Raw genomic sequence first — 16,768 nt, forward strand, 5'->3', positions numbered from 1 at the left:
TGGGGTCCAGCCAGGCCTGGCCCAGGATGGCAGAACAAAGGACTTCCTCTGAGAGAGGGTGTTACACCCTCTCCCTTTGGAAAATGGTGTGAAGGCAATGGTGGAAATGCTTTCTTGGGCATAAGCCAGTCTACACCGGTTCAGGGGACCCCTTAGCCCTGCTCTGGCGCGAAACTGGACAAAGGAAAGGGGAGTGACCACTCCCCTGACCTGTACCTCCCCTGGGAGGTGCCCAGAGCTCCTCCAGTGTGCTCCAGACCTCTGCCATCTTGGAAACAGAGGTGCTGCTGGCACACTGGACTGCTCTGAGTGGCCAGTGCCACCAGGTGACGTCAGAGACTCCTTGTGATAGGCTCCTTCAGGTGTTGCTAGCCTATCCTCTCTCCTAGGTAGCCAAACCCTCTTTTCTGGCTATTTAGGGTCTTTGTCTCTTGGGATTCCTTAGATAACAAATGCAAGAGCTCAGCCGGGTTCCTCTGCATCTCTCTCTTCACCTTCTGCCAAGGAATCGACTGCTGACCGCGCTGGAAGCCTGCAAAACTGCAACATAGTAGCAAAGACGACTACTGCAACTCTGTAACGCTGATCCTGCCGCCTTCTCGACTGTTTTCCTGGTGGTGCATGCTGTGGGGGTAGTCTGCCTCCTCTCTGCACTAGAAACTCCGAAGAAATCTCCCGTGGGTCGACGGAATCTTCCCCCTGCAACCGCAGGCACCAAAAAGCTGCATTACCGGTCCCTTGGGTCTCCTCTCAGCACAACGAGCGAGGTCCCTCGAATCCAGCAACTCTGTCCAAGTGGCCCCCACAGTCCAGTGACTCTTCAGTCCAAGTTTGGTGGAGGTAAGTCCTTGCCTCACCTCGCTAGACTGCATTGCTGGGAACCGTGACTTTTGCAGCTACTCCGGCCTCCGTGCACTTCCGGCGGAAATCCTTTGTGCACAGTCCAGCCTGGGTCCACGGCACTCTAACCTGCATTGCACGACCTCCTAAGTTGTTCTCCGGCGACGTGGGACTTCTTTGTGCGACTTCGGGTGAGCACCGTTTCACACATCCTCGTAGTGCCTGTTTCTGGCACTTCTCCGGGTGCTACCTGCTGCTAAGAGGGCTCCTTGTCTTGCTCGACGTCCCCTCTACCTCCTGGTCCAATTTGCGACCTCCTGGTCCCTCCTGGGCCACAGCAGCATCCAAAAACGCTAACTGCACAATTTGCAGCTAGCAAGGCTTGTTAGCATTCTTTCGGCGGGAAAACACTTCTGCACAACTCTACAAGGCGAGAGGGATCCGTCCTCCAAAGGGGAAGTCTCTAGCCCTTTGTGTTCCTGCAGAAACCGCAGCTTCTTCTGTCCAGTAGAAGCTTCTTTGCACCCGCAGCTGGCATTTCCTGGGCATCTGCCCATCTCCGACTTGCTTGTGACTTTTGGACTTGGTCGCCTTGTTCCACAGGTACCCTAGATTGGAAATCCACAGTTGTTGCATTGTTGGTTTGTGTCTTTCCTGCATTATTCCTCTAACACGACTTCTTTGTCCTTAGGGGAACTTTAGTGCACTTTGCACTCACTTTTCAGGGTCTTGGGGAGGGTTATTTTTCTAACTCTCACTATTTTCTAATAGTCCCAGCGACCCTCTACAAGGTCACATAGGTTTGGGGTCCATTTGTGGTTCGCATTCCACTTTTGGAGTATATGGTTTGTGTTGCCCCTATCCCTATGTTTCCCCATTGCATCCTATTGTAACTATACATTGTTTGCACTGTTTTCTAAGACTATACTGCATATTTTTGCTATTGTGTATATATATCTTGTGTATATTTCCTATCCTCTCACTGAGGGTACACTCTAAGATACTTTGGCATATTGTCATAAAAATAAAGTACCTTTATTTTTAGTATAACTGTGTATTGTGTTTTCTTATGATATTGTGCATATGACACTAAGTGGTACTGTAGTAGCTTCACACGTCTCCTAGTTCAGCCTAAGCTGCTCTGCTAAGCTACCATTATCTATCAGCCTAAGCTGCTAGACACCCTATACACTAATAAGGGATAACTGGGCCTGGTGCAAGGTGCAAGTACCCCTTGGTACTCACTACAAGCCAGTCCAGCCTCCTACATTGGAAGCAGCGACGGGATAAGTGCTTTGAGACTACTTACCACTCTTGTCATTGTACTTTTCATAAGAGAAAAATATACAAAACAAGTTCAGTGTATATACACATTGCCAAAAAGTTTTGCATTTCCTCTTTTCACTCTTTTCTAAGTGCTGAAAAGTACTTCTAACTTTCTAAAAAGTTCTAAAAAGTTTTAAAAGTTTTTTTTCTCTGTCTTTCTAAAAGCTCTGACAAACTTTTTTCTCTTTTTCTATCACTTTAACTCTCTCTAAAAATGTCTGGCACAGGCCAAAATGTTGATCTGTCCAAACTTGCATATGACCACCTTAGCTGGAAAGGAGCAAGGAGTCTCTGTATAGAGAGAGGTTTGAGTGTAGGGAAGAATCCTTCCTTGGAACTGTTACTTAACATGCTTAGAGAACAGGATAAGGCTAGAAGGGCCCCATCTGTAGAAAAAGTAGCTAATGGTTCCCAATCTGATCCAGGGACTCCCCCAGGAAAAGATTCAGGAAAGAAACTTCCTAGCCTGCCCATTACTAGACAGTCTAGCATAGTTGGTAATGATGAAGAGCCACACCATACAAATAGTGTTGTCTCACATCATAGCAAAAGCATTTACTCACACCACAGTGGTACTGATGTTTCTGTGAGCCAAGCTGTTAGGGTGCCCTCTGTAAGGGACAGGTCTCCTTCTGTCCATTCTCACCATACTTCTGTTTCAAGGCATGTCCCTCCCACCAACCCTGATGACAGATTGTTAGAAAGGGAGCTCAATAGATTGAGAGTGGAACAAACCAGACTGAAGCTCAAGAAGCAACAGCTGGATTTGGATAGACAGACTTTAGAAGTAGAGAAGGAGAGACAGAAACTGGGTTTAGAAACCCATGGTGGCAGCAGCAGTATTCCCCATAGTCATCCTGCAAAAGAGCATGATTCCAGGAATCTGCACAAGATAGTTCCCCCTTATAAGGAGGGGGATGACATTAACAAGTGGTTTGCTGCACTTGAGAGGGCCTGTGCTGTACAGGATGTCCCTCAAAGGCAGTGGGCTGCCATCCTATGGCTATCATTTAGTGGAAAAGGTAGGGATAGCCTCCTTACTGTAAAAGAAAATGAAGCTAATGATTACAAAGTTCTTAAGATTGCACTCCTGGATGGTTATGGCTTAACCACTGAACAATACAGGATAAAGTTCAGAGAGACCAAAAAGGAGTCTTCACAAGACTGGGTTGATTTCATTGACCATTCAGTGAAGGCCTTGGAGGGGTGGTTACATGGCAGTAAAGTTACTGATTATGACAGCCTGTATAACTTAATCCTGAGAGAGCATATTCTTAATAATTGTGTGTCTGATTTGTTGCACCAGTACTTGGTGGACTCTGATCTGACCTCTCCCCAAGAATTGGGAAAGAAGGCAGACAAATGGGTCAGAACAAGGGTGAACAGAAAAGTTCATACAGGGGGTGACAAAGAGAACAACAAGAAGAAAGATGGTGAAAAATCTCAAGATAAGCATGGGGATAAGGGTAAAACCAAAGATCCCACTTCAAATCTTAAACACTCTTCAGGGGGTGGGGATAAAACTAATTCTTCCTCTTCTTCTCAACCTACACAATTTAAAAAGCCTTGGTGCTTTGTGTGTAAAAATAGAGGCCATAGGCCAGGGGATAAGTCCTGTCCAGGTAAACCCCCTGAGCCCACCACCACTAATACATCAAGCTCTAGTGCCCCTAGCAGTAGTGGTACTAGTGGTGGGACTGCTGGCAACAGTCAAGCAAAGGGTGTAGTTGGGTTCACTTATGGGTCCATCATAGAAACTGGGGTAGTCAGTCCCAAGACAGTTTCTGTCACACCAAGTGGCATTGGCCTTGCCACACTGGCTGCTTGTCCCCTTACAATGGATAAGTACAGGCAGACAGTTTCAATAAATGGTGTTGAGGCCTTGGCCTACAGGGACACAGGTGCCAGTATCACTTTGGTGACTGAAAACCTAGTGCCTCCCGAACAACACATCATTGGACAACAGTATAAGATTATTGATGTCCATAACTCCACTAAGTTTCTTCCCTTAGCTATAATTCAGTTTAGTTGGGGTGGAGTTACTGGCCCTAAGCAGGTGGTGGTATCACCTAGCTTACCTGTAGACTGTCTCTTAGGTAATGACCTAGAGGCCTCAGGTTGGGCTGATGTAGAGTTTTATGCCCATGCAGCCATGCTGGGCATCCCAGAGGAATTGTTCCCTCTCATTTCTACTGAAATGAAAAAGCAAAGGGGAGAAGGCCTGAAAACTCAGGATCCCTCTCCATCAACAGGTAAAAAGGGTATCACAGTATCCCCTAACCACCCTGCCATTCAGGATACCATTCCTGTGGTGGGAGAAACCTCTCCTGGGGTGGCACCTGTTCCAAGGGAATCATCAGCTGGCAAAGCTGTACTCCCTGAGCTAGAAGTACCTCTCTGTGGGATAACTAACATTGGTGACAAAAAGAGCACCATTTTAGTTAACATGGAGCATCCCTCCAACCCTCCCAGAGAAACTTTAGTGCAGAAACTCTGCACTGCCTCACAACACTTAGGACAGCATCCCTGCCCTAGTGTGGAGCTCATAGGACAGCATCCCTGCCCTGCTCCAACCCAAGAGAAACAGCATCCCTGTTCTCTCTTCCAGCCATATGGACAAAGTTTTTGCCCAGCTATGGCTTTTCTGAGACAGCATCCCTGTCTGGCATTTCCATCACTACAAATAGGTTCAGTGGACAATTCCCACTGCTCTAAACTAAAACTTACTGATAGAAACTCTGAAAATACATCTTCACATTGTTGCTTAGCTAAAAAACTTCAAACAGGGTGGTTTACATCCCCACAGGGAAGTAACCATATAGTGGATGATAAAGGGAGTAACCAGTCTATTGCAGAGCTACTCTCTACTTATCACCACTTAGACAATAAAGTCTCAACTGGCCAAGGTTAGCCTTATTGTCCTTCGTTTGGGGGGGGGGGGTTGTGTGAGAAAGTAGCCTCTTTCTAGCCTTGTTACCCCCACTTTTGGCCTGTTTGTGAGTGTATGTCAGGGTGTTTTCACTGTCTCACTGGGATCCTGCTAGCCAGGGCCCAGTGCTCATAGTGAAAACCCTATGTTTTCAGTATGTTTGTTATGTGTCACTGGGACCCTGCTAGTCAGGACCCCAGTGCTCATAAGTTTGTGGCCTATATGTATGTGTTCCCTGTGTAGTGCCTAACTGTCTCACTGAGGCTCTGCTAACCAGAACCTCAGTGGTTATGCTCTCTCATTTCTTTCAAATTGTCACTAACAGGCTAGTGACCAATTTTACCAATTTACATTGGCTTACTGGAACACCCTTATAATTCCCTAGTATATGGTACTGAGGTACCCAGGGTATTGGGGTTCCAGGAGATCCCTATGGGCTGCAGCATTTCTTTTGCCACCCATAGGGAGCTCTGACAATTCTTACACAGGCCTGCCACTGCAGCCTGAGTGAAATAACGTCCACGTTATTTCACAGCCATTTTACACTGCACTAAAGTAACTTATAAGTCACCTATATGTCTAACCTTTACCTGGTAAAGGTTAGGTGCAAAGTTACTTAGTGTGAGGGCACCCTGGCACTAGCCATGGTGCCCCCACATTGTTCAGGGCCAATTCCCCGGACTTTGTGAGTGCGGGGACACCATTACACGCGTGCACTACATATAGGTCACTACCTATATGTAGCTTCACAATTGTAACTCCGAATATGGCCATGTAATATGTCTATGATCATGGAATTGCCCCCTCTATACCATCCTGGCATAGCTGGCACAATCCCATGATCCCAGTGGTCTGTAGCACAGACCCTGGTACTGCCAAACTGCCTTTCCCGGGGTTTCACTGCAGCTGCTGCTGCTGCCAACCCCTCAGACAGGCATCTGCCCTCCTGGGGTCCAGCCAGGCCTGGCCCAGGATGGCAGAACAAAGGACTTCCTCTGAGAGAGGGTGTTACACCCTCTCCCTTTGGAAAATGGTGTGAAGGCAGGGGAGGAGTAGCCTCCTCCAGCCTCTGGAAATGCTTTCTTGGGCACAGATGTGCCCAATTCTGCATAAGCCAGTCTACACCGGTTCAGGGGACCCCTTAGCCCTGCTCTGGCACGAAACTGGACAAAGGAAAGGGGAGTGACCACTCCCCTGACCTGTACCTCCCCTGGGAGGTGCCCAGAGCTCCTCCAGTGTGCTCCAGACCTCTGCCATCTTGGAAACAGAGGTGCTGCTGGCACACTGGACTGCTCTGAGTGGCCAGTGTCACCAGGTAACGTCAGAGACTTCTTGTGATAGGCTCCTTCAGGTGTTGCTAGCCTATCCTCTCTCCTAGGTAGCCAAACCCTCTTTTCTGGCTATTTAGGGTCTCTGTCTCTTGGGATTCCTTAGATAACGAATGCAAGAGCTCAGCCGAGTTCCTCTGCATCTCTCTCTTCACCTTCTGCCAAGGAATCAACTGCTGACCGCGCTGGAAGCCTGCAAAACTGCAACATAGTAGCAAAGACGACTACTGCAACTCTGTAACGCTGATCCTGCCGCCTTCTCGACTGTTTTCCTGGTGGTGCATGCTGTGGGGGTAGTCTGCCTCCTCTCTGCACTAGAAGCTCCGAAGAAATCTCCTGTGGGTCGACGGAATCTTCCCCCTGCAACCGCAGGCACCAAAAAGCTGCATTACCGGTCCTTGGGTCTCCTCTCAGCACGACGAGCGAGGTCCCTTGAATCCAGCAACTCTGTCCAAATGGCCCCCACAGTCCAGTGACTCTTCAGTCCAAGTTTGGTGGAGGTAAGTCCTTGCCTCACCTCGCTAGACTGCATTGCTGGGAACCGTGACTTTTGCAACTACTCCGGCCTCCGTGCACTTCCGGCGGAAATCCTTTGTGCACAGTCCAGCCTGGGTCCACGGCACTCTAACCTGCATTGCACGACCTCCTAAGTTGTTCTCTGGCGACGTGGGACTTCTTTGTGCGACTTCGGGTGAGCACCGTTTCACACATCCTCATAGTGCCTGTTTCTGGCACTTCTCCGGGTGCTACCTGCTGCTAAGAGGGCTCCTTGTCTTGCTCGACGTCCTCTCTACCTCCTGGTCCAATTTGCGACCTCCTGGTCCCTCTGGGCCACAGCAGCATCCAAAAACGCTAACCGCACGATTTGCAGCTAGCAAGGCTTGTTGGCGTTCTTTCGGCGGCAAAACACTTCTGCACGACTCTACCAGGCAAGTGGGATCCGTCCTCCAAAGGGGAAGTCTCTAGCCCTTTGCGTTCCTGCAGAAATCGCAGCTTCTTCTGTCCAGTAGAAGCTTCTTTGCACCCGCAGCTGGCATTTCCTGGGCATCTGCCCATCTCCGACTTGCTTGTGACTTTTGGACTTGGTCGCCTTGTTCCACAGGTACCCTAGATTGGAAATCCACAGTTGTTGCATTGTTGGTTTGTGTCTTTCCTGCATTATTCCTCTAACACGACTTCTTTGTCCTTAGGGGAACTTTAGTGCACTTTGCACTCACTTTTCAGGGTCTTGGGAGGGTTATTTTTCTAACTCTCACTATTTTCTAATAGTCCCAGCGACCCTCTACAAGGTCACATAGGTTTGGGGTCTATTCGTGGTTCGCATTCCACTTTTGGAGTATATGGTTTGTGTTGCCCCTATCCCTATGTTTCCCCATTGCATCCTATTGTAACTATACATTGTTTGCACTGTTTTCTAAGACTATACTGCATATTTTTGCTATTGTGTATATATATCTTGTTTATATTTCCTATCCTCTCACTGAGGGTACACTCTAAGATACTTTGGCATATTGTCATAAAAATAAAGTACCTTTATTTTTAGTATAACTGTGTATTGTGTTTTCTTATGATATTGTGCATATGACACTAAGTGGTACTGTAGTAGCTTCACACGTCTCCTAGTTCAGCCTAAGCTGCTCTGCTAAGCTACCATTATCTATCAGCCTAAGCTGCTAGACACCCTATACACTAATAAGGGATAACTGGGCCTGGTGCAAGGTGCAAGTACCCCTTGGTACTCACTACAAGCCAGTCCAGCCTCCTACATTGGAAGCAGCGACGGGATAAGTGCTTTGAGACTACTTACCACTCTTGTCATTGTACTTTTCATAAGAGAAAAATATACAAAACAAGTTCAGTGTATATACACATTGCCAAAAAGTTTTGCATTTCCTCTTTTCACTCTTTTCTAAGTGCTGAAAAGTACTTCTAACTTTCTAAAAAGTTCTAAAAAGTTTTAAAAGTTTTTTTTCTCTGTCTTTCTAAAAGCTCTGACAAACTTTTTTCTCTTTTTCTATCACTTTAACTCTCTCTAAAAATGTCTGGCACAGGCCAAAATGTTGATCTGTCCAAACTTGCATATGACCACCTTAGCTGGAAAGGAGCAAGGAGTCTCTGTATAGAGAGAGGTTTGAGTGTAGGGAAGAATCCTTCCTTGGAACTGTTACTTAACATGCTTAGAGAACAGGATAAGGCTAGAAGGGCCCCATCTGTAGAAAAAGTAGCTAATGGTTCCCAATCTGATCCAGGGACTCCCCCAGGAAAAGATTCAGGAAAGAAACTTCCTAGCCTGCCCATTACTAGACAGTCTAGCATAGTTGGTAATGATGAAGAGCCACACCATACAAATAGTGTTGTCTCACATCATAGCAAAAGCATTTACTCACACCACAGTGGTACTGATGTTTCTGTGAGCCAAGCTGTTAGGGTGCCCTCTGTAAGGGACAGGTCTCCTTCTGTCCATTCTCACCATACTTCTGTTTCAAGGCATGTCCCTCCCACCAACCCTGATGACAGATTGTTAGAAAGGGAGCTCAATAGATTGAGAGTGGAACAAACCAGACTGAAGCTCAAGAAGCAACAGCTGGATTTGGATAGACAGACTTTAGAAGTAGAGAAGGAGAGACAGAAACTGGGTTTAGAAACCCATGGTGGCAGCAGCAGTATTCCCCATAGTCATCCTGCAAAAGAGCATGATTCCAGGAATCTGCACAAGATAGTTCCCCCTTATAAGGAGGGGGATGACATTAACAAGTGGTTTGCTGCACTTGAGAGGGCCTGTGCTGTACAGGATGTCCCTCAAAGGCAGTGGGCTGCCATCCTATGGCTATCATTTAGTGGAAAAGGTAGGGATAGCCTCCTTACTGTAAAAGAAAATGAAGCTAATGATTACAAAGTTCTTAAGATTGCACTCCTGGATGGTTATGGCTTAACCACTGAACAATACAGGATAAAGTTCAGAGAGACCAAAAAGGAGTCTTCACAAGACTGGGTTGATTTCATTGACCATTCAGTGAAGGCCTTGGAGGGGTGGTTACATGGCAGTAAAGTTACTGATTATGACAGCCTGTATAACTTAATCCTGAGAGAGCATATTCTTAATAATTGTGTGTCTGATTTGTTGCACCAGTACTTGGTGGACTCTGATCTGACCTCTCCCCAAGAATTGGGAAAGAAGGCAGACAAATGGGTCAGAACAAGGGTGAACAGAAAAGTTCATACAGGGGGTGACAAAGAGAACAACAAGAAGAAAGATGGTGAAAAATCTCAAGATAAGCATGGGGATAAGGGTAAAACCAAAGATCCCACTTCAAATCTTAAACACTCTTCAGGGGGTGGGGATAAAACTAATTCTTCCTCTTCTTCTCAACCTACACAATTTAAAAAGCCTTGGTGCTTTGTGTGTAAAAATAGAGGCCATAGGCCAGGGGATAAGTCCTGTCCAGGTAAACCCCCTGAGCCCACCACCACTAATACATCAAGCTCTAGTGCCCCTAGCAGTAGTGGTACTAGTGGTGGGACTGCTGGCAACAGTCAAGCAAAGGGTGTAGTTGGGTTCACTTATGGGTCCATCATAGAAACTGGGGTAGTCAGTCCCAAGACAGTTTCTGTCACACCAAGTGGCATTGGCCTTGCCACACTGGCTGCTTGTCCCCTTACAATGGATAAGTACAGGCAGACAGTTTCAATAAATGGTGTTGAGGCCTTGGCCTACAGGGACACAGGTGCCAGTATCACTTTGGTGACTGAAAACCTAGTGCCTCCCGAACAACACATCATTGGACAACAGTATAAGATTATTGATGTCCATAACTCCACTAAGTTTCTTCCCTTAGCTATAATTCAGTTTAGTTGGGGTGGAGTTACTGGCCCTAAGCAGGTGGTGGTATCACCTAGCTTACCTGTAGACTGTCTCTTAGGTAATGACCTAGAGGCCTCAGGTTGGGCTGATGTAGAGTTTTATGCCCATGCAGCCATGCTGGGCATCCCAGAGGAATTGTTCCCTCTCATTTCTACTGAAATGAAAAAGCAAAGGGGAGAAGGCCTGAAAACTCAGGATCCCTCTCCATCAACAGGTAAAAAGGGTATCACAGTATCCCCTAACCACCCTGCCATTCAGGATACCATTCCTGTGGTGGGAGAAACCTCTCCTGGGGTGGCACCTGTTCCAAGGGAATCATCAGCTGGCAAAGCTGTACTCCCTGAGCTAGAAGTACCTCTCTGTGGGATAACTAACATTGGTGACAAAAAGAGCACCATTTTAGTTAACATGGAGCATCCCTCCAACCCTCCCAGAGAAACTTTAGTGCAGAAACTCTGCACTGCCTCACAACACTTAGGACAGCATCCCTGCCCTAGTGTGGAGCTCATAGGACAGCATCCCTGCCCTGCTCCAACCCAAGAGAAACAGCATCCCTGTTCTCTCTTCCAGCCATATGGACAAAGTTTTTGCCCAGCTATGGCTTTTCTGAGACAGCATCCCTGTCTGGCATTTCCATCACTACAAATAGGTTCAGTGGACAATTCCCACTGCTCTAAACTAAAACTTACTGATAGAAACTCTGAAAATACATCTTCACATTGTTGCTTAGCTAAAAAACTTCAAACAGGGTGGTTTACATCCCCACAGGGAAGTAACCATATAGTGGATGATAAAGGGAGTAACCAGTCTATTGCAGAGCTACTCTCTACTTATCACCACTTAGACAATAAAGTCTCAACTGGCCAAGGTTAGCCTTATTGTCCTTCGTTTGGGGGGGGGGTTGTGTGAGAAAGTAGCCTCTTTCTAGCCTTGTTACCCCCACTTTTGGCCTGTTTGTGAGTGTATGTCAGGGTGTTTTCACTGTCTCACTGGGATCCTGCTAGCCAGGGCCCAGTGCTCATAGTGAAAACCCTATGTTTTCAGTATGTTTGTTATGTGTCACTGGGACCCTGCTAGTCAGGACCCCAGTGCTCATAAGTTTGTGGCCTATATGTATGTGTTCCCTGTGTAGTGCCTAACTGTCTCACTGAGGCTCTGCTAACCAGAACCTCAGTGGTTATGCTCTCTCATTTCTTTCAAATTGTCACTAACAGGCTAGTGACCAATTTTACCAATTTACATTGGCTTACTGGAACACCCTTATAATTCCCTAGTATATGGTACTGAGGTACCCAGGGTATTGGGGTTCCAGGAGATCCCTATGGGCTGCAGCATTTCTTTTGCCACCCATAGGGAGCTCTGACAATTCTTACACAGGCCTGCCACTGCAGCCTGAGTGAAATAACGTCCACGTTATTTCACAGCCATTTTACACTGCACTAAAGTAACTTATAAGTCACCTATATGTCTAACCTTTACCTGGTAAAGGTTAGGTGCAAAGTTACTTAGTGTGAGGGCACCCTGGCACTAGCCATGGTGCCCCCACATTGTTCAGGGCCAATTCCCCGGACTTTGTGAGTGCGGGGACACCATTACACGCGTGCACTACATATAGGTCACTACCTATATGTAGCTTCACAATGGTAACTCCGAATATGGCCATGTAATATGTCTATGATCATGGAATTGCCCCCTCTATACCATCCTGGCATAGCTGGCACAATCCCATGATCCCAGTGGTCTGTAGCACAGACCCTGGTACTGCCAAACTGCCTTTCCCGGGGTTTCACTGCAGCTGCTGCTGCTGCCAACCCCTCAGACAGGCATCTGCCCTCCTGGGGTCCAGCCAGGCCTGGCCCAGGATGGCAGAACAAAGGACTTCCTCTGAGAGAGGGTGTTACACCCTCTCCCTTTGGAAAATGGTGTGAAGGCAGGGGAGGAGTAGCCTCCTCCAGCCTCTGGAAATGCTTTCTTGGGCACAGATGTGCCCAATTCTGCATAAGCCAGTCTACACCGGTTCAGGGGACCCCTTAGCCCTGCTCTGGCACGAAACTGGACAAAGGAAAGGGGAGTGACCACTCCCCTGACCTGTACCTCCCCTGGGAGGTGCCCAGAGCTCCTCCAGTGTGCTCCAGACCTCTGCCATCTTGGAAACAGAGGTGCTGCTGGCACACTGGACTGCTCTGAGTGGCCAGTGTCACCAGGTAACGTCAGAGACTTCTTGTGATAGGCTCCTTCAGGTGTTGCTAGCCTATCCTCTCTCCTAGGTAGCCAAACCCTCTTTTCTGGCTATTTAGGGTCTCTGTCTCTTGGGATTCCTTAGATAACGAATGCAAGAGCTCAGCCGAGTTCCTCTGCATCTCTCTCTTCACCTTCTGCCAAGGAATCAACTGCTGACCGCGCTGGAAGCCTGCAAAACTGCAACATAGTAGCAAAGACGACTACTGCAACTCTGTAACGCTGATCCTGCCGCCTTCTCGACTGTTTTCCTGGTGGTGCATGCTGTGGGGGTAGTCTGCCTCCTCTCTGCACTAGAAGCTCCGAAGAAATCTCCTGTGGGTCGACGGAATCTTCCCCCTGCAACCGCAGGCACCAAAAAGCTGCATTACCGGTCCTTGGGTCTCCTCTCAGCACGACGAGCGAGGTCCCTTGAATCCAGCAACTCTGTCCAAATGGCCCCCACAGTCCAGTGACTCTTCAGTCCAAGTTTGGTGGAGGTAAGTCCTTGCCTCACCTCGCTAGACTGCATTGCTGGGAACCGTGACTTTTGCAACTACTCCGGCCTCCGTGCACTTCCGGCGGAAATCCTTTGTGCACAGTCCAGCCTGGGTCCACGGCACTCTAACCTGCATTGCACGACCTCCTAAGTTGTTCTCTGGCGACGTGGGACTTCTTTGTGCGACTTCGGGTGAGCACCGTTTCACACATCCTCATAGTGCCTGTTTCTGGCACTTCTCCGGGTGCTACCTGCTGCTAAGAGGGCTCCTTGTCTTGCTCGACGTCCTCTCTACCTCCTGGTCCAATTTGCGACCTCCTGGTCCCTCTGGGCCACAGCAGCATCCAAAAACGCTAACCGCACGATTTGCAGCTAGCAAGGCTTGTTGGCGTTCTTTCGGCGGCAAAACACTTCTGCACGACTCTACCAGGCAAGTGGGATCCGTCCTCCAAAGGGGAAGTCTCTAGCCCTTTGCGTTCCTGCAGAAATCGCAGCTTCTTCTGTCCAGTAGAAGCTTCTTTGCACCCGCAGCTGGCATTTCCTGGGCATCTGCCCATCTCCGACTTGCTTGTGACTTTTGGACTTGGTCGCCTTGTTCCACAGGTACCCTAGATTGGAAATCCACAGTTGTTGCATTGTTGGTTTGTGTCTTTCCTGCATTATTCCTCTAACACGACTTCTTTGTCCTTAGGGGAACTTTAGTGCACTTTGCACTCACTTTTCAGGGTCTTGGGAGGGTTATTTTTCTAACTCTCACTATTTTCTAATAGTCCCAGCGACCCTCTACAAGGTCACATAGGTTTGGGGTCTATTCGTGGTTCGCATTCCACTTTTGGAGTATATGGTTTGTGTTGCCCCTATCCCTATGTTTCCCCATTGCATCCTATTGTAACTATACATTGTTTGCACTGTTTTCTAAGACTATACTGCATATTTTTGCTATTGTGTATATATATCTTGTTTATATTTCCTATCCTCTCACTGAGGGTACACTCTAAGATACTTTGGCATATTGTCATAAAAATAAAGTACCTTTATTTTTAGTATAACTGTGTATTGTGTTTTCTTATGATATTGTGCATATGACACTAAGTGGTACTGTAGTAGCTTCACACGTCTCCTAGTTCAGCCTAAGCTGCTCTGCTAAGCTACCATTATCTATCAGCCTAAGCTGCTAGACACCCTATACACTAATAAGGGATAACTGGGCCTGGTGCAAGGTGCAAGTACCCCTTGGTACTCACTACAAGCCAGTCCAGCCTCCTACATTGGAAGCAGCGACGGGATAAGTGCTTTGAGACTACTTACCACTCTTGTCATTGTACTTTTCATAAGAGAAAAATATACAAAACAAGTTCAGTGTATATACACATTGCCAAAAAGTTTTGCATTTCCTCTTTTCACTCTTTTCTAAGTGCTGAAAAGTACTTCTACCCAGCTCTTGAAATTTACAAATGCCAGGCCCTTGGGGCTATTTTGTATGGTGGGGAACTATGGGGTTTCCATCACATTACATCTATGGAGCTTATAGAAAATTGCTTCAAACATAGTCTAAGTAATCTCTCTGCAAGTATCCTGCTTGTCCATCTATGGCAAGATTATGGTCTTAGACAAACTAATGATATAGATGGGCCAAAACTGTTGTTGTATTGGTAGAGACTTTGGGTGCTCCCTGAGTGTAGGCCATTTCTTAGGGCACTAGTAGATGTTTTGGGGCATCCTGAGGCTATCAAGGTCATTTGGCTTTGGTCTAGTAAAGAGGGACTGTGTATGATTGGGTATGAGAATCTTTGGCCTTCTCCTGTTGATGCCAACACAGTCTTGACAGAAGACTTAAAAGATGCCTAATGGAGATATATTGATGATTTAATTTTAAATTCTGCCAAGGTAGGCACCCTTTCAGCTTCTTTTATGGAATTTATAGCGGAGTATTGTTTGGAGGGTTTCCTGGATGAGATCAAACCTCTCCTTGCAAAGACTTTATATATCAAATTGTGCATCGAGACATTACCATAACGGTCTTTCGCTGTAGAATGGAAGCGTGACTCTTGTGATTCTGACTGGTTTTTTTTCATGACAAATTTTATTGAGTTTTATGATAACAAATAGGCCAGACTGGCTGACAGGCAAACAAAGAGGAGAAAAGTTCTCAGTTATAATCATATAAACACAAAAATTGCACAGAAAATCTACCCGCCCCACCCCACCACCCAACAATGTGTATAGATGTGAGTCAGACATCATTGTGCACTCACACATCTTGCTTCCCACCTACCTGTCTACACTCTCTAATTTCATCATATAGTAATGAGCATTCTGAGCAGTTATGTTGCAGTAATTCTTCGGTAATCTGCCCAGCACTGCCAGACCTTATAATGCTTTTGAAGGCAAGCCCTGCATGATAAACTGCCACCTACAAGCCCATGCAGTGGTCTAGGCCTCTCTTCCACACAGCCAAGAATGGGGGGCCTCTACTTTCCATGCTCTGGCTATGTATCTTTTCTCCAAGGTCAGTCCCAGAAACAGGAGCACCCTTTTGAACGTATTGCCCCCAATGTCATCCATAACAAGCTTGATGGCCAGTTTTGGGTTTGTAGGTATCACCCGGGAGAGTACCCTACCCAGAAAGGAGATCACTCCATCCCAAAATATATGCAAGATCAAGCACCCCCACACCATATGAATGAAGGAACCCTCCTCCATTTGACAACATAGGCATAGTGAAAGGTCTGCCATTCCCATGCACCGCAGATGATATCTAGTGTAGTAGATACTATAGAGGTACTTAAGTTGTATGAGCCACAGGTGTGCCAAAATGGCAGCCTCGCGAGGTGATCTCAGAGTGTCAGCTCAAACGTCATCATGGACAGTACCAAGGTCAGTCTCACAGGCTGTACGGAGGGCTGATAGTGTGTGGGGGCTGTATATGAGAAGGGTGTGATATAATTTTGCTAACTTGTGATCGCCTAGATCCTCTGCCAGAAGCTTACCCTACAAAGGGTTGTATTCTGGGAGGGAGTCAAGACTGCCTATGTATGGGGCGAGTGCATAGCAAATTTGCAGATAATGATGAAATTGACTATGATGGAGGCTGAATTCCTGCTTCTGAAAAGATTTCAGGACTGTGTCCAACATCACATCTCCCAGTGCACATAAGCCAATCACATCCTACATTACAAAGCCTTCCATATGTGCCACCTGCTTTAATACAATGCCATGACACAACGGTGTCTGTGCCGTAAGCCTCCCCCACTGTTGTGTTCTTTGTGTACTGGACTGACCTGTCGTTACAGATTGCATATTGTGTTACGATGTCGCCATTTATCACATAAACGGACACAGACGTATTGTTGAATTGGTTATTCGCCGGCCGGCAGGATAGCAGTCATTCATACAGTTCTCTCTATCCGTCTCCCTGTCTCCACCTCCCGCCTCGCTTTATTTATACTCACGCCTCACTTGACCGGAGGCCACTCACATTATTAACCACATAAGTGGGGCAGTTAACAAACACTCTGCAGCGCATCTTATGAACCAAATATGGTAGTGCCCGTGACCAGTTGCGTCACTGGGGCGACACTACATTCCTCCTTAAACAACAACAAAACAAATTACAACAAACAGGCGTGGCACAGTGGACAAAGGATCGTGTTGAACGGGGTCACACAAGATGATCACGTAAGCTCTGTGACGGTGACGGACTTTCCTTCAGTCCGTATCTGGTACAGGTGCTTCGAATGAACTGACTCGCATTCTGACAACCTTGA

The sequence above is a fragment of the Pleurodeles waltl genome, chromosome 11 (assembly GCF_031143425.1).
Source record: "Pleurodeles waltl isolate 20211129_DDA chromosome 11, aPleWal1.hap1.20221129, whole genome shotgun sequence".
NCBI lineage: Eukaryota > Metazoa > Chordata > Amphibia > Caudata > Salamandridae > Pleurodeles > Pleurodeles waltl.